Source organism: Phoenix dactylifera, chromosome 6 (assembly GCF_009389715.1).
Source record: "Phoenix dactylifera cultivar Barhee BC4 chromosome 6, palm_55x_up_171113_PBpolish2nd_filt_p, whole genome shotgun sequence".
Lineage (NCBI taxonomy): Eukaryota > Viridiplantae > Streptophyta > Magnoliopsida > Arecales > Arecaceae > Phoenix > Phoenix dactylifera.
The window spans coordinates 8284305-8310336 of record NC_052397.1 but is presented as its reverse complement, the minus strand read 5'-3'; the positions used below and the strand labels follow the sequence as shown (position 1 = coordinate 8310336).

The 26032-nt window shown below is 40.4% G+C and overlaps 1 long non-coding RNA gene and 1 other non-coding gene across 2 annotated transcripts; both read right to left on the bottom strand.

Annotated features, from left to right (window-relative positions):
* Nucleotides 1-1759: 1759 nt before the first annotated feature.
* Nucleotides 1760-1867, bottom strand: LOC120111243. The gene has a single exon (XR_005512321.1). It is a non-coding gene; the product is annotated as a small nucleolar RNA R71 (small nucleolar RNA).
* Nucleotides 1868-11926: 10059 nt separating this feature from the next.
* Nucleotides 11927-12712, bottom strand: LOC120111040. Its single transcript, XR_005512172.1, has 2 exons — nt 12353-12712; nt 11927-12193 (listed from the first exon to the last, which is right to left on the bottom strand). It is a non-coding gene; the product is annotated as an uncharacterized LOC120111040 (long non-coding RNA).
* Between the last annotated feature and the right edge of the window lie 13320 nt (nt 12713-26032).

Here is a 26032-nt window from a genome sequence, read left to right as displayed (position 1 = left end):
TTCTCCCGTGCTCTCAGCCATCTGCCGTGATATGCCCTCAATCTCCTCCACAGCATCCGCCCAGAGCCGAAGATCACAGCATTCCGTGAAGCGTCGCACCCATCAGCGCCAGATTCACTCCGTTGTCACCTCCTCTCCACGCGCGATCAGGGGAATCCTAGCTTGTCCATGGGCACCAGGGCGATCTATATGAACAGGGCCTTCTCGGCTGGGAGGGGGGGTGTGATGCAATTTTTTTTTTTTCAAAAGAAAAATACTAACTACTAAGGTAAAAATTAAATCTAAAATTATACTAATAACTCAGCCGTTCCCCGGCAACGGCGCCAAAAACTTGATGCTTTCTACTTTAAATTTTCTGCATTCATTTTTTTTTAGAATCAGAATTTTATCATTATCATATCTCATTAACCCTTGTTGCTAATTGAAAATTTAAGAAAAAAAAAACTTTAAGAAAAGATCAAGGGTGATTATTCAAAACTAAAAAAAAAAAGAAAAAAAAACCTAAAATTTCAAATTTCAAATTTCAAATTTCAGAATTCAAATTTCAAACGTCAACTCATAAAATTTAAAAAAAAATAATTAATTTGCTTGATCACCTATTCAATGAAATTTAATGTCATGCCATAAAATATTAAAAAAAAAAATCTCCTGATTGTTGCATATAGTGTAAGGCATCAACATAAAATATTCTAAGGGCTGAACCTATTTAAAAAAGATAAGGTCGGGATTTCATTACTCGTCCTTAGCCCAAAAATCACCCCTGTGCATAAATGTCCCAAACTTAACTAAAATCAACTAGACGTTGGCCCCTAAGGACATTCGAGCTCAATAGGACGAAGACCACCGAAAGTTGCACCAATTTCGCTCTGTGGCTTAGTTGATGTCTAGGCAAGCTTTGTCCCTATAAGGGAGACAGTTCATCTGTTCGAGGCAAGTGGGTTTTAAGTGGGACCTTTGCGAACGCATCGTGACCCCTCCACTTACCTGGGAGCTTACCTGGTCAACTAGGTTCATTAGACCGGATTGGAGGCTTAGGTGTCCTCTTCAAACCAGTTAGGAGCTGTCTAGAAATTTAAGAAAAACATTAGAAATTGAGGTGTAATGTTTTGTTGCATATTTGATTGTGAATAAAATTTTTATTTTAGGATATCGTTTTAGGGTAACTTTAGTTGGTACTTATATTTATTTTTTATTTTTTTTAAAAAAAGAAAAAGAAAAAAAAAGAGGGAAATATTTTGCATGCTAAAGTGGAATAGGGACGACACCGGTCGATTAAGTCGTACAACTTTAGATCATCCCTTAGGACATACCCCTGAAATTCCTTCGCAGTATCTCACACCTTGTGAGATGGCTGATTTAAATGAAGATGCGGGGAGTCACCACAATCGAGAATGAGAACCCCATGTTATGACTCTAAGACAATACCTACAACCGGCTAGGACTAGTCAGCCTTCATGCATAATTTTTCCTGATAATGTAGGACATTTTGACATCAAACCCAGGGTAATCCAATTGCTGCCCAAGTTCCACGGGTTAGAGTCCGAGAGTCCGTATCTTCATTTAAAGGATTTTGAAGAATTAAGCATTACATTTAGAGTACCAAATGTCACCGAGGATGTCCTCAAGTTGACATTGTTTCCTTTCTCTCTAAAGGATAAGGCCAAAACATGGCTAAACTCTTTGTGACCTAGATCAATAAGAAATTGGCAAGATATGCAGAGAGAATTTTTAAAGAAGTTCTTCCCTACACAAAGGACTAACTTTTTGAAAAGACATATCAGCAATTTCCAACAAAAAGATAATGAAACATTTTATGAATGTTGGGAAAGATTTAAGACCTTCTTCTCTCATGCCCTCATCACGGATTCGAAACTTGGAGAACCATTAGCTTCTTTTATGAAGGTTTATCTCCACAGTTGAAACAATTTGTAGAGACCATGTGCAATGGTAGATTTTAGAAAAACAACCTGATGAGGCATGGGAGTATTTGGATTCCCTCTGCCCAACTTTGGAATAACGGGGATAGAAACAACAAGTCTTTGCCTAAGCCTACTAGCTCTGTACATGGAGGCCTTTACAACCTCAGAACTGAGGATGATCTTCACGCTAAAATGGCAGCCCTCACTAGGAAGGTAGAAGAAATTGAGCTTAGGAAGGTTGAGCCTGTCAAGACTATAGAGCTTAGAAATGAGTGTTGTGGTATCTGCGATATGTCGGGTCATACCACTACAGATTGCCCCACCATACCGGCATTCAAGAAAGTCTTGCACGATCAAGCAAATGCTATGAACTCCTACCAAAAGCCTTATAACGATCCATACTCGAAAACCTATAACCCTGGTTGGAAGAATCATCCAAACTTTAGGTGGAGAAACGATCATCCTCAACAGTCACACCATTCAGCTCCTCCACCTGCACATCCTCCTTATGCATCATCACCTTCTCAAAAGCCAAATATCGAGGATACATTGCAATCCATACAAACTTTTCTACAAGGTCAAGCTAATATCAATGCTCAAAATACTCGAAATTTTGAAGACATAAGGAACCAATTGTCAATGTTGACTACCGTCCTAAGTACTCAAGAGAAGGATAAGCTTCCAGCTCAACCCCAACCTAACCCACAAGTGCACGGTAGTAATAATACGGCTCCCTCTAGTTCGCATACAGAACATGCAAAAAGCATCATGACTTTGCGTAATGGAAAAGTCATTGATCAAACCGTCCCATTGAGACCGCAGGTCACTTCTAATTCTGATGCTCCCAAAGTTGATGAAAGGGACAAAGAAGAAGTTGAGGTCCCAACTTCTACTAAGAAAGTTGAATGTCCTTTTCCTCTACCTTTTCCACAACGGTTAAAGCCGTTGCAAAAGGTCGAACCTAATTCTAAAATTCTTGAACTTTTTAAACAAGTAAAGATCAACATACCTCTTCTTGATGCAATCAAACAAGTACCCTCATATGCCAAATTTTTGAAGGACTTGTGTACTGTCAAACGTCGATTAAATGTTAAGAAGAAGGCATTTTTAACTAAAAATGTGAGTGTTATTTTGCAGCACAACATTCTCCCTAAATATAAAGATCCAGGTTGCCCAACCATCTCATGCATCATAGGTGACTTTAGGATAGAGCGAGCATTGTTAGATTTGGGGGCAAGTGTGAATTTATTGCCATATTCTGTATATGAGCAACTTGGTTTAGGTGAGTTGAAGCCAACCTCCGTCACTTTGCAATTAGCTGACAGGTCAGTTAAAATTCCAAGGGGGATTATCGAGGATGTATTAGTCCAAGTAGACAAGTTCTACTTTTCTGTCGATTTTATTGTATTGGACACACATCCGGCTTCGAACTCACAGTCTCAGATTCCGGTCATTTTAGGACGTCCATTACTTGCAACTTCTAATGCATTGATTAATTGTAGGAATGGCGTCATGAAGCTTTCTTTCGGTAATATGACCTTAGAACTGAACATTTTTAATGTGTGCAAACAACCCAATAATTCCGAAGAGAGTAAGGAGGTTGATTGGGTTGAAACCATCGCAGAAGATTATTTGTTAGCTAAAGCAATTAACGACCCATTCAATGATAGCTTAATTGATTGGTGTCCTAATGGAACCAATGGTAATAATTTGTTAGTCACACCTACTGTGGATAATCTAGATATCAAGATGGTCAATGGGTGGAGACCAAAAGAAGGAGAATTTGAGAGATTGTCGCCTCGAGAGGTGAAAATAGAACCATCCCATGAGCAAGCACCCAAGCTCGAATTGAAACCCTTACCAAAGGAACTTAAGTATGCTTTTCTTGGACCCAAAGATACTTTTCCTGTAATCATCTCGTCTGGACTTGATCATACCCAAGAAGGAAAATTAATTGATGTTTTAAAGAATCATAAAGGAGCCTTAGGGTGGTCTATTGCCGATTTGAAGGGAATTAGCCCCTTAGTTTGCACGCACCGGATATATTTGGAGGACAATGCCAAAACCACAAGGCAAATGCAACGAAGGTTGAATCCTACGATGAGAGATGTGGTTAAGGCAGAAGTCCTCAAGTTGCTTGACGTGGGTATTATTTACCCAATTTCCGACAGCAAGTGGGTAAGCCCTACTCAAGTCGTTCCTAAGAAGTCGGGTTTGACGGTAGTAGAAAATGAACAAGGTGAACTAGTTCCAACTCGTGTCCCAACGAGTTGGCGCATGTGTGTCGACTACCGAAAGCTGAATATGGTCACAAGAAAGGATCACTTTCCTCTACCCTTTCTAGACCAAGTGTTGGAGAGAGTTGCAGGGCATGATTTCTATTGTTTTCTCGATGGCTATTCAGGATATTATCAAATTGAAATTTCACCGGAAGATCAAGAGAAGACTACCTTCACTTGTCCTTTTGGCACATTTGCTTTCCGACGAATGCCATTCGGGTTGTGTAATGCACCTGCAACATTCCAAAGATGCATGCTCAGCATCTTTGAAGACATGAACGAGAAATTTTTGGAAGTGTTCATGGATGACTTCTCCATTTTTGGTGACTCATTTGATGATTGCTTGTCACATTTACAAGCAGTCTTAGCTCGATGTATAGAAAAGAATTTGATATTGAATTGGGAGAAATGCCACTTCATGGTGCCAAAGGGAATTGTCTTAGGACATATTGTTTCATCGAAGGGCATGGAAGTAGATAGAGCTAAGACTGATTTAATTGCTAAGCTACCTGCACCCAAGACGGTTAGAGATGTTAGATCATTTTTGGGTCACGCTGGATTTTATAGGAGATTCATCAAGGACTTTAGTGTCATATCTCGACCATTATGTAATCTCCTATCCCTTGATACCCCGTTCAATTGGACTGAAACCTGTCAGGAGGCATTCGAAAAGTTGAAGTCTATGCTTAGCACTGCACCCATCGTGCGACCACCCGATTGGTCATTACCTTTTGAGATTATGTGCGACGCTAGCGACTATGCAATAGGAGCTGTCCTAGGACAACGCAAGGATAATAAGCCATATGTCATTTACTATGCAAGCAAAACCTTAAACGATGCTCAAATGAATTACACTACCACCGAGAAGGAATTGCTTGCAGTAGTATTTGCCTTAGATAAATTTCGCTCTTTTATTCTTGGTGCTCCTATTGTTATCTTCACGGACCATGCGGCACTGAAATATTTGTTGGATAAGAAAGAGGCAAAACCACGCTTAATACGATGGATACTTCTACTCCAAGAATTTGACATCACTATTAAAGATAAAAAAGGAGTAAAGAATGTGGTTGCTGACCATTTATCATGATTAGTTTTTCATGATTCAGTGCCACAGTTTTCCATCAAGGACTCATTCCCTGAAGAGCAGTTGTTTGCACTTTCTAGTATACCATGGTATGTAGATATTGTAAATTTTCTTGTTACAAGCCGGATGCCGGAGCATTGGGAGTCGACAGATAGAAAAATTTTCTTGCGCGAAATAAAGAATTATTACTATGACGAACCCTATTTGTTTAAATATTGCAATGATCAAATCTTTAGACGATGCATACCGGATCATGATATACAAAGCGTACTTTCTTTCTGCCAAACTGATGCTTGCGGTGGACACTTTGCCTCTAAGAAAACTGTTGCAAAAGTTTTGCAATGTGGTTTCTATTGGCCCACTATGTTCAAAGATGCCCACGAGTTCTGCAGGACATGTGATCCATGTCAACGTATTGGAAGTCTAACTCGTAGGCAAATGATGCCTCTTCAACCCATTACTATTATCAAAATTTTCGATTGTTGGGCCATCGATTTTATGGGCCCATTCCCACCATCTTTTGGATATGAGTACATTTTAGTCGGTGTCGAATATGTGTCCAAATGGGTAGAAGCTGTTGCTTGTAAGACCAATGATCACAAACCCGTTCTGAAGTTTTTAAAAGAAAATATTTTTTCACGATTTGGGATGCCTAAGGTCATAATTAGTGATGGTGGAAAACACTTTTGTAATAAGCCTTTTGAGACATTATTAAAAAAGTATGGCGTCACCCACAAAGTTGCTACCCCATATCACCCGCAAACTAGTGGCCAAGTAGAATTAGACAATAGGGAGATTAAGTGTATTTTAGAGAAAACGGTGAACCCATCATGAAAAGATTGGTCCTTGAAACTATCAGATGCATTATGGGCCTATCGTACTGCATACAAAACCATTCTTGGCATGTCTTCCTACCGGCTAGTTTATGGAAAAGCGTGTCATCTGTCTGTAGAAATAGAACATAAATCGTATTGGGCAATTAGAAAATTGAATTTTGATTTACAAGATGCCGGTCTAGCTAGAAAATTGCAATTAAACAAGCTTAATGAGATTCGCAGAGATGCTTATGACAATGCTAAAATTTGCAAAAAACGAATGAAGATCTACATGATAAATCAATTTTAAAAAAATCTTTTGAATCTTTGCAAAAAGTTCTTTTATATGATTCCCGCTTACATCTGTTTTCTGGTAAGTTGCGATCGAGATGGACAAGTCCTTACATTATAAAAACTGTTTTTCAACATGGGGCGGTTGAGATTGAGAATCCACGGGATGGTAGAATTTTTAAGGTAAATGGACACAGACTTAAACCTTTTCTTGAGAATTTTGCAGATGAAGAAGACTCCTTTTTCTTGGGGGAGCCTTCTTATGACTGAACATGAAGGCAAAGGTATGTGTATATTAGTCAGAATTATTTTTCTAGTTTTGTAGGTCTTATTTTCTGGATATCAGCAGCTCAAGGTGTTCCTCTTCTCTCCAATATATTTTCTCTACTGTCTCTCGTATATAGTTTTCTTGTATCTATTACATTGAGGACAATGCAATGTTTAAGTTGGGAGGAGGGAAATATTTTGATTAAAAAAAAAAAAACAACTTGTTTTTGCATTTGATTTATTACCAATGCACATGTATTTTTCATATTAAGTTTGTGCAACTATTAAGGCAAGAAACATATGCATACTATGACTGATTAGAGATCTATTATTAGATCCCCGCACATGAACTTAATGACTATAGGAAGGCCTCAGGAGTTCACGTTTGTTTAGTGCATTTTTATTAAGCCATATCTGTAAAAGAAGTATGAGTATCCTTGTCCGTATTATAAGGTTCATGATTTGGTTTTCACATAAAGTTAGAAGTTGAATACCCTAGCTAGATCACCTAAGTGCCTTATGTTCTGACCTTGGTTGACCTATAGCCACAATGCAGTCACGTTATATGGTTCAGTTTACCTTCTCTTTTTATTGCAAAAAAAAAAAAAAGAAGATGATAAGTCTGACCTCGTGGTGTAGTCTGGTTCGAGTAATTAAGCCCGAGGGGTGTTTCACCTAATGCCTTGAGTCAAACTAGATCAGGAGTCATTGGCCGAAAACTCGCTACATGGACCTTACTAGAGCCTAAGGAGGTTAGATTATTGTAATCGTCATATGTGTTTAGAAATAAAAATAAGCATGAATAGGGTTGGTCAGACTGAACCCAGTGATATGTGGGAATGGCTGGTTTGACTCCATTAATTTGGAACTCTGTGTACTTTGGATGTTTAGATGGGATTGATAGCTCCTTCTTTATATGCGAACCATTCTTGACAAAATTTAGACAACATGAGATATTCTAAAAATTTGATGGATCAGGCTCCAATAAACTGTAATAAACACCTGTGAACTTGAGTAGTGCACCTAAAAGTCAAGTGATACCATATTGTGGTGGAGGTATTAGTGCTCTAAGAAAGTCATCTGTTTATGCATACTACACTTTAGTATTACCCTTGCTTTGATAGTTGCCATGCTTGAGAAAAATATATATCACGTGTGCATTGACTTAAATTTTATTATATATCATTTCATTACTCTTGTATGTTGACGACATGTTGATAGCCTGACCGAACCTACAAGAGATTGAAAGATGGAAGCAAGAGCTATCAAGGGAGTTTGCAATGAAAGACATGGGTGCAGCAAAACAGATGCTTGGGTTGAGGATTGAAAGGGATAAGGTGGCTGGAATACTGAAGCTTTCTCAAGCTAACTACATTGATAAGGTGCTGAATAGATTCAATATGACAGATGTAGATCCTGTGAAGACACCTTTGGCGAGCCACTTCAAACTTTCAAAAGAGCAATCACCCAAGGATGATGAGGAGCTGAAGAAGATGTCAAGGGTACCATATGCTTCAGCTGTAGGCAGCTTGATGTATGCTATGATATGCACGAGATCCGACATTGCACATGCAGTGGGAGCTATGAGCAGATACATGGCCAATCCGGGTAGACAACATTGGGAGGATGTCAAGTGGATCCTAAGATATTTGAAAGGTAGGCTTGTGTTATAGAAAAGGCAGTCAAACACTACAAGATTTTGTGGATGCAGACCTGGAAGGTGATACTGATATTAGAAGAAGCACTACAGGGTATGTTTATACCATAGGCGGAACAGCAGTGAACTGGTTCTCACAGCTACAAAAGATCGTTGCTCTGTCGACAACTGAGGCAGAATATATTACCATTACAGAAGCCACTAAGGAGATGATTTGGCTGCAGAACCTTCTAAAAGAGCTGGGCAGAGAATAGAACTATAGTGTACTATTTTGCGACAGTCATAGTGCTATTCACTTAGCTAAGAACCCAATGTTTCATGCGAGAACGAAGCACATACAGCTGAGATATCACTTCATCAAGAAGTTGCTAGAAGATGGCAGTTTGTTACTTGAGAAGATTCAAGGAGCAAAGAATTCAGCTGATATGTTGACTAAGACAGTCACTATAGAGAAATTGAGGCGATGCATGGCCTCAATTGGCCTCCAAAGATAGTTGAATGAAGGTGCCACACAGAGAATATAGATCAAGATATGGAAGTTTGTTTATTTTTTTAGATAGATGCACGACTGGATGTATCAGTCTCCAAGTGGGAGAGTTGTTGGGTTGTGGAGCCTGATCCATTCCCCTTTTCAAGACCCCTATGTGCACTATGGTGGTGGAGAATCAAGGGAAGACAAGCCGAAAAGAGTTCGAGAAGATTCAGAGTTGAATCAGCAAAGAAAAAACCTTCAGCAAGGTCCGGAGTCGACTCCAGCAGACTTGGAGTCGACTCTGGCACGCAGGCAGACTTGGCACAGGTTTTTGGAGTCGACTCTAGATCCACAGGTTTCGACTCCCTAGTGTTGGAGTCAACTCGAGAACTCCAGGAGTCGACTTCCACAGGCAGACCGAGAGGCATTTTCTGTGGACTGTTGCCGAGTCGACTCGCAGAATTGCGGGAGTCGACTCGAGCATGATTTTCATGCGAGGCTGAGTTATGAACCGGGTCCAAGCAAAAGTTTTTTGAGCCCTAATCAAAGTAAGAGATTGGGAGGTATATATAGACTTCTTGAGGGACACGAGAGGTGTGCGGCAACCTAGAGAAACCCTAGAACTCATCAACGGGAGGTTCCAAAAGGAGATCCCTTGTGTGCATCAGGAAGATGACGTGTTGCTCATCTTGAGAGAGATTGTTTGCTATGAGAAAGAGAGTTTGTTCTCTTCTCTTGAATCTCTGTGACTTTCTTTGATCATATAGTGAAATATTGATCTGTGCGGCTATGGACGTAAGAGCAAGGGACTCCGAACCACATAAACTTGAGTGTCTTGTGTGTTTGCTATTGTTTTTGCCGTGTTCTTCTTTCTCCTACTATCCTTTATATTCCACAATCGTAGGGTTGATCCCTAACACAAGGGTACTACCCAACTGGGCCCAACCGGACTGGACTGGGCCCAACCAGAGGTTGGGCCTGCAGTGGATAGGGCCCAACGGCCCATCATAGTGCTCACGGCCCACAGTGGGCCGTCTTCCTCACCGAGCTCCCCATGGACAGGGGAGATGGGAGAACGGGAGAGGAAGGGGGATCGGCGAGGTGGTCGGCCTGGGTGGCCGGAAGTCGTCGCTCGGTCAACGGCCAGCCGACCGCAGCGGTGGCCGGCGGTTGCTGCGGTGACGGGCATGAAGACAACCGAGCATGGTCTCGGTTTGGGGCCAAAACAAAAGGAAGAACTCAAGGATGTTTAGCAACGGAACAAAGAGAAAAAGAAGGGGCTTACCGGCGGTCGACGGAGGCGGTGGATCTCGGTCAAGGGAGGCTCGATCCGGTGTCAAGCGGCGGCGGCGATGGCACTTTCTGAAGGGGAAGTTGATCCAGAAACAGGGGAAGGCCGCGAGGGGATTCGGACGGTGCTCGGCCGAGAGAGCACGCCGGTCACTCGGGAGGCAAGAACAGAGGAAGGAGAGGGAGAGGAGAGGAAGGAGGGAGAGGCTCGAAGATGGCCCTAGGAGAAGAAAAGATGGGGGTTTTATCGTCCCATTGTAACGGCCCTCCGCTGCGAAAATCACGGATGCCGCGGTCGAGCGAGATTCGCGGCCACGAATTGGCCGCGGATTGACTGGGGGGTGCCGCGGGTCTCGCTCGACCACGAATTGGTCGTGGATTGATTGGGGGGGTGCCGCGGGATACCCATGACGCCCTTGCCCCATTTGTCCCCGGAGGAGCCGGAGAGGATCGCAATCGCGATCCTCTATTTCGGTTCCTCCCAAATTGAATCAGGGCTAAAGTCGGCTAGGGCCACCGACTTTAGCCTCATATCTCACATTCTCTCCTCCTAAAAAAAAAATTCGTCCTCAAAATTTAACATACCTTAGCTTGCAAAAAGGTCCGGATATTTTTCCTTCATCTCGTCCTCCAGTTCCCATATAGCCTCACGTTCTGAGTGATTTCTCCACTAGATCTTAACATAAGGAATCGTGCGCCTCCTCAACACTTATTCTTTTCTATCAACCACACGTACAGGCTGCTCAGGATATGTCATATCTTCTCTAAGCTGCAAGGGAGCCACTTCTACCACATGGCTCATATCTGGAATATACTTTCTTAGCATGGAAACATGAAAAACATTGTGAACTCCAGACAATGAAGGTGGGAGTGCCAATTTGTATGCAACAACTCCTACTCTTTCCAGAATCTCAAAGGGGCCCACATAGCGTGGACGGAGTTTTCCGTGTATTCCAAATCGCATCATCCCTTTAGTAGGAGACACTTTCAGAAACAAATGATCTCCGACCTGAAATTCTAATTCTCTTCCTTTATTATCTGCATAACTTTTCTGTCTGCTCTGAGCTATCCGGAGACGTTCCCTGATTAGCTGGATCTTCTCACTACAAAAGAAAGGATCTATCCCGACGCTTTTTTTGGTCTCTTCCGACGCTTTTAAGCGTCGGCGAATTTCAAGCCCACGCATCGCAAAGCGTGGCTCAGACGTCGGGCAGGTGGGCGTGGGTCGGGTTTAACACGACGCGTCAAAAAAGCGTCGTCGCTCTATGCCGACGCTTTTTAGCGTCGTTCGTGTTATACAAACCCGACGCTTAAAAGCGTCGGCGTACTTAAACCGACGCTACCTACTGGATTTGGACTATGCCGACGCTTTTAAGCGTCGTTCATTTTATACAAACCCGACGCTTAAAAGCGTCGGCGTACTTGAAACCACGCTTCCCACCGTATTTTGTGTTGGACTATGCCGACGCTTAAAAGCGTCGGCGTACTTCAACCCACCATATTTTGTGTTGGACTATGCCGACGCTTAAAAGCGTCGGCTTATGCACGCAATAAAGAGTCGTTAACCATCCAAGGCTGATGGGTTAGAACCAAAATACTATATTGGTGGGAAGATTGAGAGCTCCATCAAGAGTGCTGTATGAAGATTGGCAAAGCAACTTGCAGTAACTTTTGGGGGTGGTCTCCCTTAGAATCCAAATGGTGGCTACATGATACAGTGGGCTATAAACAACTTTATGTTGCAGTTTTAAGGCATAGCTTTAGCTAGGAGATGGTTGCTTCTCTGCTTGCATCAGATTTAGCCTAGTTCGATCAACCAACCAACCAACCAATACCATTGAAGGACCTTTCATAACTTGAAGAAGATTCAAGCTTCATAGCTAAGAATGTCTATTTTAAAAGTCTAAGAAGAAAGGGGGTTGTCATGAACAAAAGAGCTGCGTGCTTTAGACAATCATCTTAGCACCTAAACAGGAAAAGGCTAATAATAAAAACAGGCGTTGGCTTCTCACTAAATGGATTTACATGTGACCTGCTATCCCATTGCCGCTAATATGTATTCCCTCTCCTCTTTCCTTCAACACTCTGTTGCATTTCTTTTCCTGCAGACTGCTCCCAGCTGAAAAACAGTGAAGATATGAAACAAAATCAGGCATAAAAGTAATCAAAAATAAATAACATGCGCACAATTCTGACCAAGTATGTACACTAATGAATTATCTCTATCAGCCAAGGTAATGATCACAATTTATGAAAGATAACAAAACAGCGAGCTTACAGATAGCACAGAAAGATCGGAGCTCTTCAGCACCCTCAGCCTCTTGACAGAAGAGACAAACATGCTGCAAGTGTCACCAGAAAGTATTTTAAGTTATATAAGATTATGATAAGCAAATCATCTGGCATTCTGCTGTGATTAAAATAGAACAAGATACATGCAGCATTCCTTTTTTCAGAAAAGATATAAGCATAACCATGTCAAAGTTGATCCTTGATGAGAGATTGCTAGTGGCTTCCCTATCCACGCTTTGATTGTCTTACAATTCAATGGAGATATAAATCTCTTAATGCTGATATACTTGGAGAGGGTAAATGTGTTTGCCTTTTGTGTCAGAATCTCTCTTCTTGAGTATTTCAATTTGAACAGGGTGTCCTATAGTTGCTTTGCCATTCAATCTGCTCATCAGAGAAACCAGAGGAACATGCTCACCTTGATAACTTGCTTGAACCTTCAAATCCACATCAAACAACATAGGCCTCGTCCTGTCACTGAGACGAGCAGCATAAACTGTCTCATAACACTCGTCAGAATCTTCCTGGTATGCCCTACGAGCCACATGATATGGGCCTCCAGATTTCCAGACTGATGGGGAAATCATATGAGAATCATTGTCAGAATCTTTGAAGCTAATGTGACTTCTCCCACGATCTCTAGCTGCTTTCAGAACAGAGGAATATCTTCGATTACCATACCCAGTCAATTCTGCACCACCCACATCCTTACCAATCAAATCAACTTCATCACAAGCATAGTTAAACCTCATACATGAATCAACATAAATTACATAAATTACACTAGTCATCAGATCGCACTATTTCTCCAAATCAACATAAATTACATGGTTCATAGATATATTATATAAAGTATCATTTAGTTGAAGAGACATAGTTTGCCAAGAAGCACATCCATCATGGAGGCTAGACATGGAAAAGCAAGCACGTGTTACCTTAAAAACTAAGATTTACCAACAATCAGTACAGCAGTAGCTCTGTTCCACTGCTTCCAACACTAATTATAACAAGGTATGCATTTCTACACCACTGGGATTAGTAAGATAGAACAAGAAGTTCAGTACAGATGACACAAAAGATTTAGTCTACGAATACATAAACCATCAAAGTAGCTTCCAAAAATTCCTGTGGCTTACTTCCACAGCTTACTTCCACTGCAACACCCCCCAAGCTTACTTCCACAGCTTAACAGACTTGTCATGGCTAGCAGAGGCCACCATTCCTGTGGCTTGTGACTGTGCCAATGCTGCAATAAGACCTTCGTGTGCCTGGACCGTCATGGTTTGGTTCTCTATCACATTCAACAGCTCCAAAGACTGCAAGAATTGAAAGAATACAGAACAAAAATTAGCAAAAGCACACAATCAAGTAAAATGCAAACGATCAAGATTGCCTGCCAGCAAAATAGAACCAGAAGAATGATCTATCAGTTTTCTCATGTATGACAAGTAGCCCTGCTAACCATCGAAGAAAAGCTTGTGATAGATGTTATTGATGTTATTGATGTTATTGCGTAGCAAATGTTTAATTAATTCACTTTTTTTTCAAAAGAAGAAAAGCTTGTGATAGATGTAATTGATGTATACTGAGAGACCTGCAATGTGTATATCTTTCTGTCTGTCTCAACATCAAAAATAGACACCACATTTTCCGCTGCTGCTGCTAAATACTGTCCAATGTAAGGCTGAAACCTAACTTGCAATGTACCACCCTGTTTGACCAACAATAAAGAATTAATACATGAGCACAATTAACTACAACCAAAGGTGAACATATAAAAGCATAATCATGAAAACTAACCTTAGAAACACGTGAGCATGAAAACTGGCTGACACTCCATAACCGAATTTCACCATTGCCATCACAAGAGCAGAGGAGATCTGTCTTCTTTGGATGAAAATCAAGAGATGTCACCTGGGAGTTGTGCCCATTGAATACATGCAAACAATAACTCGGCTGCAAAACAAGCCAGAAAATTGTGTTATAAGCATCTCTTTATCAGAGAGTTGGATACTCAACAAGCATGTCAAACTAGCAGGGAAAGTCATAAGAAATAAGAGATATCTTTAGCAAAACCTCCAAATATCAATATGCAGAGATCAATAACATTAATACCTCTATATGATATCATATAAAAAATAAGCAGCTTAGAGAAAAACTCAAAAACTTTATAGTCAAAAGCACAAGGTACCTGTCTAGCAGTAAATAAAGTTCTGGGCTGCTTTTTTAGTACCAAAAGCCTGCCCAATATTTTCAATAACTGCGGCTCCCAGTCCAACATGTAAAGCAGAAGAAAGCATACCTTCCTTCCGGCCGAGCTTAGAGAAACCTTCCTTCCTTCCGGCCGAGCAGAAGAATCTGCATTATCTATCTTAAACCGATCAAACTCTACAAACTAATTGTTATACATAAGATTTTGGAAACCATGTTCTTGTCAAGTCAACATAGAACATACTAATTAAAGTTCTTTCCAAGATCTATACTTATCGAAGTTCTGGCATAATCGTATTTTGACAATTGAGGTAAGTATCAAAAAAAAAAAATTTAAAACAATCTAAAAACATTCATCTCAAAATCGTAAGTACACAATCTACGATGTATCAAGAGTCGACGGCATCATCATCTCTACGAGTAGATGAAGTATCAGCAACCTACAAGAAAAAAAATACTTTAGAAACTAAAAATACGAAAGTCATCACGCTCATACAAGAATACATTATAATTATATAAAATATTCAAATATATTTAGTTATGTACCGGAGGAGCAAATCTCTGCAAAAAAGATGAAATATGGTCAAGCTGATCCTGCAAAGATTGTATCTTCAACTCTTGGCTCTGCTTCAACTCCGCCATATCAGTCATATGACTCTGCCTCATCTCCTCCATCCTTGTCTCATATGACTGCTTTATCTGTGCCATCTCTGTCTTCAAACTACAAACCTCTGCAGTGCTAGTACCTTGTCTGGCATCTTGGGTATATCGGCTCACTGCAGACAGCTGAGTGGGGGTAACCCCGATACCGTAACCCCTCACGCGTCCATAACGTTCTGGGCCCATCAATTCTGCATAGACCTGAGCCTCGACGCGACTGGCCGCGTCGGATAATGATGACTCCCCGACGCGCTCTGAAATGAGATTTGTAGCTCTTTCCTATATCTCTCTCAAAAAAATAAAAAGTCACATTAATAATTTAAAGGAAGTAAAATTAATAAAATAATTATGATCAAATAAAAAATGAATACATACAACTATATCTCTCGACTCGTCCCGGACAAAGCTGCCATCTCGGTGAGTGTGGGTCATCTTATAAAACTCTACCTCACCAGGCTCCCTTCCATGCTCTACTATCTACACATACGGAAAGTATATTGCCAAACTATATATCATGATACGTGCTATATGTTAGTAGAGTTTCAAATAGTTTCAAACAAACTTACGAATTCATTTCTACGTCTCGCATAACTCTTCGAGCCTGAAGTATGAGGAACTGCTTGAGATACTCGTGCAGCTCTACCAATATTAGAATATGTCTGCCAAAATAAAAGCACACAGTATAATATTATTCAATGTATATATTTGCAATCTATATTAATAATAAAGATAATATAAGATATTGAAACAATATACGTGACCTGTCCTTTTTCAGAAAACCAGTAGTGAACAAGCTCCCTCCACTGCTGAGGGTATACATCAGGAGGAGTCACACGAGCAACCTCCTCCTCTGTCATACCCTCACGCTTGAAGTCCGTCTTCAATTTTGCTTTATATTCTTTCCATTTGCGGTTGAGGGACTTTAGCACCCAATCATGGCTCTCTGGAGGGAGTACAAACTTACCCTACAACAAGATACAGAATGTTATAATAATATTAAACCTCAAAAGTAAAATCATGGTAGTAAGCAAATTAACATGCAGGAGGTGTCAAATTAAAAAGATCAAATTCAATTCATTACCTGTATTAGTCTAAGAAGCTCAACCTTATACGAAGGAAGCATGTCATTCCACTTCGTATAGTTGAGCGGACACAGCTGACCCTTGCGTGCAACCGATCCTAAAAAGCTTGATAGAAGACTTCCAGCTCTATTGATGGGTTGTCCCAATTCGTTGCATCGGATGATGATCTTCTCACCCGGAGGAAGCTTCCACACATCCTTTGCTTGAGTGGGTCCCCGTCTCGTCCTCACTGTCCCTTGTCCATCTATTCAAATTAAATAAAATGTCTTAAAAAGTTGAAGACAAATATGAACATATAATATGAACTTTAAATCGAATTACCCTGGATCCGGAGCTCATCCTCCGGACAATCAGCAGGAGGCTCGCGCTGAGATCCTGACTCGTGATGCTGGTGCTCATATGGCTGCTGGGACTGCAGGGACTGCTCAGAAGTAGATCCCACCTGAGAATGCTAGAACTCCACATCTCTAAATCGCCTCCCTCGGGGCATATTGTTACCTGGTATGTACAAAAAAGAATCAATATTTGGTTAAATGATAAATTTATACTAAATAAAGGGCTAATAAAAGAGAATATAATAACTCATTCAACGTACGCTTCATAAATTTTACTTATCATTATGAAACTACATTCTCATTCAACATCCATCCTAATCAAACTCATTGGCGCATTTAACACCAAATTTAACACCAAAATTTGGTGTTAAATTTAACACCAAATTTTATCCAAATTTGGTGTTAAATTTTACTTTTTGCCTTCTATTTTATCCAAATTTAACACCAAAATTGCATGGAACTACGGAATCGAAAATATTGCAAGATTTTAGGCCAAACATTAATATAAATATTGTAAACTAACTTAAAGGCTAGAAAGGTTAACCATACAATGTGAATGGTTGAACTCATATGTTCATATATTGACCGTGTTAGGTATGGAAATTTCAGACATAGAAAAAGAAGTAAACTGGTTAAAATAAAACAAGTACTGGCATCAATGAACACTACCTGTTCAAGACTCTGTAACAGTCATTCTATTTACAAATAATTTGATTCAGAATTCAGATTATGCCAAAGCAATGGTGAAGTGTAAAAACACCATGTTGCACTCATATTGCATTCACCAGTCTGAACTTTGAGGTAGTCCATGACCATGCCTTTGGTCAAAATAAAGCAATCTTTTATGTAATGATATGTGATAAGGGATCTCTCATATAACACTAATACAATGGTGTGAATGAGATCTAGGCATGAGTGTTCCAAGTTTAGAAGCGATCACATATGTGATGGACCTTGATTTCAAGAAACTGGTCATGATTTCTTGTCTTTCTGGATTCAGACTGAAAAGAAAGGAAGTGAGGGGGGGGGGGGGGGTACCATGCATTTGTTGTAGGGGGAGGGGAGGATGCTGCTACTTACATAAGACATTCCTAATAGATTATTTTTCTTATGGAGGCTGCTACCATTGCACCAGACCCTCCCTGCCTCTCCCCGGGGAGATTCAACTTCACTGCAGCTTGCAACAGAAAAAGGTAAATCGTGATTCTGCAACATTAACCCCCTACGTTTTTCATCCTGGCTTGACACCAACACTGACATCCTCTAGTCACGTGCCATGATAAATTGGAAGCGACTGTATGTAAAAAGCTCATATTGGTATTTGATAGCAGAAAAGCTACAAAAGAGATTTCAGGATGTTGTGAGGGAGAAGAGAGCAGAACTTTCAACTCTCCTTTGATGGAGGAATCACCACATGATATGAATAAATAGCAAAGAAGAGTGTGCAAGGAGGATCATCTATATTTGAAAAAATGGTCGTCAACTATGGTTACAGGAGAATCAGTTTAGAGCACATCGGAAGTACTTCATAAAATCAAAAGTTAAAAGATTGTTTTCAGACAGGCAATGTTATACTCAATCTTCCTTTTTTTTTATATGGATAATAGCATAAATGAAGATCATTGACGCAAGGCATAAAAGCATAGGCCAACTGATAAACAACAATTTTGTGAAAAACTAGTTATAAATACATGAAACTGATAAACTAATGCCTCGCAACTTGATGTGGGGTCATCATACACAATGAAATTGTCATCTGCACACCAAGATAAGAGGCCCTTTCCCCTGACAGAAAGCATAGAGCTTACACCCTGCATAAAATCTAGAGACAATAAAGGTCAACATCCGCTAGAGGATTGCCGAAAACCTTCAAATAAGCATATACTAGAAGAGCTTATAGTATTAATTTTGATTAGGAGCTAAGAAACAGATCAGCTAACACAGCTGCAGAAGACCCACTTGGGATAATAACAATCTGGGGTATGTAATCTTTTTTGGCTTATATTTTAGGAATTTATGATAGCAAACCTAGGAAAATAACGCTGTTATGTTAGGAAAATAACGCTGTTATGCTAGAAGAGGGGGCATACCTCGAATCGGCGCTTCCAAAGAACAAGGAGAAGATCCTCGGGCGGAGAAGAAGCTCGATCAACGCTTGAGGGCCAATCGGTCGGAGCCGGAGAGGAGGGACGAGGAGAAGATCCTCGGAAAGATCCTCGGGCGGAGGTGAAGCTCGCTCGAGGCTTGAAGGCTTGTCGGTTGACGCCGGAGAGGAGGGAGGAGGCTTGAGGGCGGAGGCAGCCGCTCGTGCCGGAGAGGAGGGCTAGCTAGGGCTCGGGGGGCGGAGAGCCGGAAAAGGAGGGTGGGTATTCGGGGAGGCGGAGAGCCGGAAAAGGAGGCAGGCTAGGGCTCGATCGGGAGGGTTGTATTTGGGGAGGAGCCACCGACGCTTCTTTGAAGCGTGAGGGTGTGGGAGGGTTGGGGTATTTTTTCCCGACGCTTGTGGATAGCGTCGGGAAAAAAGGGTCGCCTTTTCACAATTTTCCTGTAGTGTCTCTACTGTTTGTTGCACAATCTCGGGGCCCAAAATTTTTTTTCCACCAACATTATCCCAACAGATAGGTGATCTACACTTTCTTCCATATAGAGCCTCATAAGGTGCCATTTGAATACTTGTCTGGTAACTGTTATTATATGCAAACTCAACCAAAGGCAAGTGATGGTCCCAAGAACCTTTCATATCCATTACACAAGCTTTTAGCATATCTTCCAAGGTCTGAATGGTTTTTTCTGATTAGCTATCAGTCTGAGGGTGGAAAGCTGTGCTGAAGCTCAGAGTAGTCCCCAAAGCTTTATGCAAACTATCCCAAAAATGAGATACAAACTGCGAGTCCCTATCGGAAACAATGGATACGGGTACTCCATGCAACCTCACTGTTTGTTCAATATAGAGCTCTGCAAACTTTTCCAATATCATTCCTACTTTGAATGCCAAAAAGTGTGCCAACTTTGTCAATCTGTCCACAATCACCCATATAGCATCATAACCTCTAGGAGTGCGAGGCAACCCAGAGACGAAGTCCATAGATTCCTTAAACAATTCGTTTATACAATTTGATATTGATGGTATGCTCTATTGAAGAATTTCAGTTTAACTTACTCATTAGCATATTCAACCACCTTGATTTAGTCAAAATCAAAAACACTCTTCTTTTCTTTGACATCGAAATTCTTCTTAACAAGAAAAACTATCAAAAAATATTTTCAAATTATAGAGTTAATATTGTTGACCTGCTTAAAAAAATTTGAACAACCAACATTCTCAGAATTTACTAAATAACTTCTAGTTAAAAATTAAAAATCAATCTGCAATGTGAACTGAAAGGATTTAAAATTTCAAATTCTAAGCAAAGACGAAGAAAAATTCTTGAGTCTCATTCCAAATATATTTTTCTTCGACATAAGAGTTTCATGCATGATTGTCATACAGATTTCAACCTCAAAAAATATATCAATGAATATCATAAAATCTTTTCTTGTCCAAGCCTTAAATATCTTATGAATGAACCCTAACTTGCTGCCAAAATAACTAATTTCAAACTAGAAATAATATCGCATGATAATATTCCATAACTAATACTCTATCACTTAATTTAGTCAAAATTTAATTAATTATAACTTGAAATATGAATTGCTCCATTAGGAAAACTCCCAAAATAGTTTATTCATACTTTGGTTACGAGCACAAATATTTTGATTATAATAAGCATCTAAAAAATTTAGATATGATAGCACAAATTTATCATTAACAAAAGCAAACAAAGACCTTTGTCTCATTGCCTAATGTTAACCCATCTCTCAAACATTTCGACAAATCCTAAGGATCCAAAATCCTAAGCTCCATATGACTATTTCAATCACAACCTCTAGTAATCTTAAGTCTAAGCTCTGATATCAACAAATCTGTCATCCCTCCAACTTGGAGCGCGATAGATGCCGCATTTCAGTACGATGGACTATACAAGCATGCAAGGCTGCATATCATATCAAAGCAATAACAAATTCTTAAAATTTATTTAAATATTAATTTATTCAAATAGTTCTGACAATAGTTTCAAAGTAGCATGTGCTAACATAAATCAAATAATCTAACTAAAATGCTAATAACCAAAGAATCTTCAGAAATCTAGCACACTCCTCAAGTCTCAAGTGATCATGCATCTATGCATCTAAATCTAAAAACTAGAGAAATATAGTAATGAGTGTAAAGCAACACAATACCCCAGAGTGGGGTCAAAGCATGCTAGATATTTAATTAAAACACAAGATGATACTGCAAAATAGATCCCAAATAAGCATAATTTTTTTAAAAATTTATTAAGCATTTTTATAAAAACTGATACTAAGATCCCAACATCAATAGATTATGGCCACGTATCCTAGTGGCATGAGTTGCACAAAGTCCAAAAAACTACTATTATTAATCACTAGTGGCAACCCTGTCCAAATACAACTATTCTAATCACTAATGGTACGGTGTCAAAATCGATTCCATACAGATTACAAGTCGACAAGGCCAATAAATAATCTCTATTGGCGGGGCGAGAGTATAGCCATGCTGAGAATATATACATACAAAATAGATTACTTTCCCAGTCAAATTTTTTAGATTTCATAATATATACTATAATTTTAAAATAATTATTAACATGCCTCACCCATTTTACTAAGTATAAATAAATATCGAAATTTAATTAACTAATTATTAATTTTACCAAAAATTTAAAAAATATACTTTGAAGCATTAGGTCACTTACCTCTTCTCGCTTAAATCCCACTTCAGACAAACATGTCAAATACACCTGTTTAATATCATTAAAATATTATTAATTTTAATATCATTTTAGAAGTCAAAATTAAACACTACTGTCTCATGCGTCCAAATTAGGTTGGTTGGGTGATAGTGCTTGACTGCTCAAGTTAGTTTGAGCTAGGAAGATTTAATGGGTCAGATAAAGATCAAAAGTGGCCACATCTTGCTGGCACTAGAGTAATGGCCAGTCTACTGTCCGGATACCGGGGCAGTTCAGGATCTCTAAACTAGGTCAACTTGGATCCAAACGACAAGAAGAACAAGGCTTACACTAGGATCCCCAAGCATGTCTAGAGACAGAAAAGAAGAGGAGAGAGAATCTTAGCTCAGGTCTGGATTTGGTCTGATCCTAGTCTTGGGCTCGGTCCGATTGGTTCGGATCGACCATTAGGAGAAATGTCTAGATCTAGTCAGAACGTGGACTATATTTAGAAAGAGAAAGAGATACAAGATCTAAGGCTACCTGTGCATTTGGGCCTAATCCACCTGGTTAGGTCCAATCAGAAGCTTGGCCTATTTAGTTCGGTTTGACCAAAATAGAAAAAAAGAGATTTGGCTTGGGTCAACCTGCATCAATGTATCTGGTCCACGAGTCAAATAGAAAGAGAAAAAAGAGGATTTCTCTTTTCTCTCTTTATATTTTTTTTCTGGCTCAAAATAAATGGACTCGGCCCACATGTATAACAGGGCCCAAAAGGTATACGATCCACAATGAATACGACCCAACAAGGCCCAAAATGGTTGAATTGGGCCCAAATTTGGCCCACAATGGGCACGACCCAACGGAGCCCAAAAAGACTAAATTGGTCCCAAATTTGGCCCACAATGTGCACAGCCCAGCAAGGTATAAAATAATTGAACTAGGCCCAAATTAGGTCCACAATGGGCACGGCTCCATACGACCCAAAATAAATGAAGTGGACCCAAATTGATAAACATGGCTTGAGTGGATGAACTCGGCCTAAGTAGATGAACAAGGCCTAACACAACCCAAATGGATGAACTCAGCCTAAATAGACGAACACGGTCCAGCACGACCCAAATAGATGAAGTTGGCCCAAGTACATGAACACAGGGCAACATAAATTTTTTCACGCTGTTGAATATGGTGGAAGAAGAAAAAAAAGGACGAAAGGAAGGAGAAGGGGTGGCTGATCGCCTGGCGGTGGCACCGCCAGTGGCTTGTGGAGGCATGGCCGGCGGCGAGGTGGCGCAGCCGGCGAGAAGGGGCCAACTACTTGGCTCAAAATAGAGGAGCGGCTGTGAATAGAGGAGAAGCATAGGAGGGGAAAGAAAGGGGGTAGTGCCCCATTAACTGCCTTAGAGCCGTTTTCCTCGGCCAATGAAGAAGAAGTGCAGGTGGGAGAACTCACCGGCAGAAGGCGGGGGCGGGGGCGGTGGATCTCATGGCGGCGGTGGCGGTGGTGGCTCGAAACCGATCTCGGAACAGAGGAAAAATGGGGCCACCAGAAAAACTTTGGTAGAGCTTGGCCGGGGCAGCACGCTGCCACTAGAGAAGGAGGAGGAGGGAGAAGAGGGAGGAGAGGCTTGGTGCTGGTCCGATATAGGGGAAAAGGAAGATTTATAGTGGTTTCCGAATGGGGTTGTGGTTCGTTTACTGCCGCAATTCTCTCGATGGTCGAGCAGGATCGGCGGCCGTTCAAGGTGGCCGCGGAGCTGCTATCGGGTTGCTGTTGATCTCGCCGTTACCTTGAGGAAAGCAACATAATGCAATCCTCTACTCTGGTTTTGCTGTTGATCTCGCTTCGAATCGATCACATCTTTCCTTCTTTTGAAAAGAAAATCTAGTAGCACCTTATTCCTCATCTAACAAACAAACTTGTGATGAGATTTACTTTTTTTCAGTTTGTATATGCCTTGGTATTCTCTTTATTCCATGTTTTAAAATTTAGAACTAAAGTATGAGTTTTAGTGGTGTAGAACCAATTTCGGAAGGAAGACTTCAGTGAAATTTTAAATCAGAAAAATAAGAAGAGGGAGAAGAGAAGGAGGAAGAGGAGGAGAAGAAGGAGAAGAGAAGAAGAGAGGAGGAGAATACGTGGGGAAGAAAATTTCTTAAATCTTCATTAACCCCTAATCATGAAAATAGGTCCCAATATATAGGACCACAATACACAATTTGCATAAATCTCCTTATACAGAAATAAATCCTAATAAACCCACAAATAACACAAATAACCCACAAATAAGCCCTAAAATGCAAATAAGCCCAGAAATAAAATAAACCACAAATAAACCCTAAAATGCAAATAAATCCAGAAATAAAATAAACAAATATGCAAATAAGATGGGGACCTAGCTGATGTCCCCATCAACTCCTCCCGGATAGGAAAAACTCGACCTCGTCGAGTGTAGATTTGGCCGGTTGTCGTACTGCTCCAGAAGATCAGGGTCAAGGTGCTGCAACTCGACTCGCGAAATCCACGTCACATCTGATTCGGGTCGACCTTTCCACCGAACAAGGTAACGTTGGTAGCTTCCTCTCCTGGTAGATATAACCTGCTCATCTAATATATGTTCTATGTGTTCTCTGTGTGCATGAAACTGTGGAGGTGGAGGCTCAATAGCAGGTGCTGGATCAAGGTGATCAACAACAGTGGGTGTATCAACAAAAGGGTCAGAAGGAATGAATGTTGATTTCTTGTATGGGACTAAATCTTCAATATTAAATATCGCACTAATCCCATAGTCTTCAGGAAGATCTACAATATAAGCATTCGAACTGATTTTCTTTAGGACTTTGAACGGTCCCACACTATGAGATTGTAACTTTTTGAACGTCCCCGAAGGAAGTCATTCAGGTCTAATTCTTACCATGACAGAATCGCCTACATTCAATTCTTTATAACGTCTGTGCAAATCAGCAAGAAATTTATATTTTAAGTTATTAGAGTGAATATGTTTGCTGATCTTCTGATGTAATGAATGCAGGTGTGAAGCAAATGATTGTGTAAACTCAGAGACTCTATGTTGATGAGACATGGGAAGCAAGTCTATGGGTTGCCTAGGTTTATATCCATTCACCACCTCGAAAGGACTCATGCCTAAGGTCCTATTGACCGAATTATTATATGCAAACTCGGCAGTTGGTAACACGAGATCCCAAGTCCTAGCATGCTTACCTATCAGACATCTTAAAAGATTCCCTAGACTTCGGTTGACAACTTCGGTCTGGCCATCAGTTTGGGGATGATAGGCAGAGAAAAATTTTAATTTGGTACCCATCATGTGTCAAAGAGTTTTCCAAAAATAGCTCATAAATTTAACATCCCTATCGGACACAATAGATTTTGGGAGGCCATGGAGTCTAACAACTTCGTCAAAATAGAGTTTCGCAATCCTAGAAGCATCGGAAGTCTTAGAATATGGGAGAAAATGAGCCATTTTAGAGAACCGGTCCACCACTACAAAAATGGAATCTTGTTTGGTCGAGGTACGTGGAAGCCCTAACACAAAATCCATGCTAACATCTTGCCACGGACAATCAGAAACAGGTAGTGGAGTGTAAAACCCAGTGTTCTGTTTACGTTGTTTGGCTAGTTGACATGTGCGACACTGAGCGACAATTTTGGCCAAGTCTCTCTTGAGACTCGGCCAGAAGAAATGTCTTTCCACCATTTCAATGGTTTTGTCTCTTCCGAAATGCCCAGACAGTCCTCCAGCGTGTACTTCCCATACTAGAAAATCTCTCAATGAGGTTCGAGGAATACACAATCGGTCGGAGCGAAAGAGATAATCATCTTATAAAAAGAAATCATCTTGCTCTCTCTCTACTCCATCTCGTAAGGTCAGGTATACATCACTAAAATCGGAACAGGAGGTATATTGTTTTCTGATCCTTTCAAAATCAATTACTTCAGTGCTCATCACGGATAGGAGGAAGATCCGTCGACTGAGTGCATCAGCAGCCTTGTTCTCAACTCCAGCTTTATGTTTCAGCACAAAAGTATAGGCTTGCAGAAACTCAATTCATCGGCCATGTCGAAGGTTTAGTTTCTTTTGAGAATTGAGATACTTTAAAGCCTCATGGTCTGAATACAGGATAAATTCTTGCAGTAGCAAATAGTGTCGCCAATGTCGCAAAATTTGCACTACCGCATAGAATTCCTTATCATAGATGGAATTTCTACGTGGCAATAGAGGATTAAAATGACTAGTGAAAAATTGGTATGATGCATTAGGGTTTATCAAATGATGAATTGTCATCAAAGCAGCGCATGGGTCCCAAAAAAAAAGTGTGAATGAACGATATCTCATAATATTTTTCCAAGCATAAAAAAATAAAAAAAAGTTATATAGCCTAGATATTTTGATGATACGTTATAAAAGAGGTGAGATCCAATGAACTTGGTCTTATTCACAATAAAATTTCATTCCAACCCTCACCCTTGCGAAGAAGAAACTCTTTTGATACTTTAGGTCCTCTCAAGCTCAAGGATCAACTTGATGACCCTCTGCGTGTGGTGGGACGACAATGATGTTTC